Raw genomic sequence first — 2500 nt, 5'->3', positions numbered from 1 at the left:
CCCGCCAGGTTGTTGGGATTAGTAATTGACAAGTGCTGCTCATCCACGACTCAGGATGCCCTGAGCATGGTACCGTCCAGCCGCACTGCTGGGGGCTCCCCCCTTGCACGGGTCAGGCATAAATGCAATTTCGTTGTGTGCAGTGTGCACTTGTGTGGCTGTGCATGGCTGTGTCACAACCACAATAGGAGTTGGAGTTTCCCAGTTGGGTCTTCACTTCACTTGACAGTGTGATAGAAAGGCCTGTGGCTGAGGTTGCCGGGGCAATCTCGAGTGCCAAGGTAGGCCAGAACAGGGTAGAGGGGGTCCACTCTAGCCGCTCGAGTGTGGTTGCTGGGGATCTTTCATGAGAAGGAGGGAGGGGGGGGGGGGGGGGAAGGGGGGGGGGTGGGGGGGGGGGGGGGGGGGGGGGGGGGGGGGGCCACATTCTTTTTCATCGCCACCATCGGAGGACCACATGACCACGGATCTGATTACGACTCACAGAGTTGGAGGTGCAGTTGGTTGCTCACTGACTGCCCATATTGTTTGGAATGAATGAGTGTTCTTTATCAACTTTATCATCTTTATGTCAACAGTATAATTACAATGGATTAATTCAGCAGTGGTAAAAAAACAGTTACGTTTTATCTCTGTAAGGAGTCGGGCCTCCTCCTCTCCTCTCCTCTCCTCTCTTCTCCTCTCCCCTCTCCTCTCCTCTCCTCTCCTCTCCCTCCCTAATCTCCTCTCCTCTCCTCTCTTCTCCTCTCCCCTCTCCTCTCCTCTCCTCTCCTCTCCTCTCCTCTCCTCTCCTCTCTTCTCCCCTCCCCTCTCCTCTCCTCTCCTCTTCTCCTCCCCTCTCCTCTCCTCTCCTCTCCTCTCCTCTCTCCTGCTCCCCTCTTCTCCCCTCTCCTCTCCTCTCCTGCTCCCCTCTCCTCTCCTCTCCTGCTCCCCTCCATTCTCTTCTCCTCTCCTCTCCTCTCCTCTCCTCTCCTCTCTTCTCCTCTCCTCTCCTCTCTTCTCCTCTCCCCTCTCCTCTCCTCTCTTCTCCTCTCCTCTCCGCTCCCCTCGCCCTCCCTCCTCTCCTCTCCTCTAACCCCTCCTCCTCTCCTCCCTCCTCCTCTCCTCTCCTCTAACCCCTTCTCCTCTCCTCTCCTCTCCTCTCCTCTCCCCCTCCTCCTCTCCCTCTCCTCTCCCTCCTCCTTCTTCCCCTCTTCCTCCTCTTCCTCTCCTCTTCCTCCTCCTCTCCTCCTCTTCCTCCTCCTCCTTCTCCTCCTCTCCTCTCCTCTTCCTCTTCCTCTCCTCTCTTCTCCTCTCTCCTCTCCTCTCCTCTCCCCTATCCTCCTCCTCCTCTTCCTTCTCTCTTCTCCTCTCTTCCTCCTCCTCCTCGCCTCTCATCCTCTCCTCTCCTCCTCCTCCTCCTCCTCCTCCTCTCCTCTCTCATCTCCTCTCCTCTCCTCCTCCTCTCCTCCTCTCCTCCTCCTCCACCAGAGGGATGCATCTCTGTGCTAGAGGGTGGTTGCTGGGGATCTTGAGTGTGGTTTTCCATCAGTGTGGTTGCTGGGGCCATGCGCGAGGGTGCTGGAGCCCCAAGTGCTGTTGCAGGGGTCTTCAGTGTGGTTGGGGCACTTCAGGACTAGTAGAGGGCAAAGAGTGTAGTTGCCGGGGATCTTGAGTGCAGTTTCCAGGGAAACGAGGAGTTGCCGGCGCCCTGATTGCGGTAGCCAAGTGACCTGAGTGGTGTCGGCTCTTGACCGTGGTTGCCGGGGACGTGGGAGCGGTTGTCGGGGCCCTCCGAGTGGTTGCTGGGGCTCTTCAATGCGGTTGGCGGGGATCTTGAGTGCGGTTGCCGGGGACTCTAAGTGTGGTTGCCGGGGACTTTAAGTGCGGTTGTCGGGCCTCTGAGTGCAGTTGCCGGGGACCAGGGGTGCAGTTGCCGGGATGATGAGTGATTAGGCAAGAGGCTCTTCAATTAACCTTTCACACTGACCTCTGACCCTAGAACGAGCGTACACACGCACGCACGCACACACACGCACACGCACACGCACGCACACACACACACACACACACACACACACATACACACACACAAACACACACACACACACACACACACACACACACACACACACACACACACACACACACACACACACACAGCAAACCACATTTCAACTAGGCAGAAAAATAAAGAAATTAATTTTATTGGTGGAATTTTACCAAATCACAAAAAGTTTTCAGCCCTTCATTATAGGCCATTCATTTCTATGATAATCCAGCTTCTTTACTTGCACCGTAAAAATGCAGTGTTAACTTAACACGTACAGAGTTGATTTAACATCTTCTATAGAATGTATTTTGGTCCCAGAGTACTCCACAAGTGTTGAAATAAATTCACATATTTGTACTGTGTGGTTAAGGAGCGCCTGTCTCATGAATTGAAATCTGGGCTGAATCATGAGACTGGTCTCTACGCTATGCTAATTAGACGTGAATCACCTAGGTCTCTATACGAGAT

Source organism: Engraulis encrasicolus, chromosome 6, assembly GCF_034702125.1.
Source record: "Engraulis encrasicolus isolate BLACKSEA-1 chromosome 6, IST_EnEncr_1.0, whole genome shotgun sequence".
NCBI lineage: Eukaryota > Metazoa > Chordata > Actinopteri > Clupeiformes > Engraulidae > Engraulis > Engraulis encrasicolus.
Note: the sequence above shows the minus strand (reverse complement) of the source record.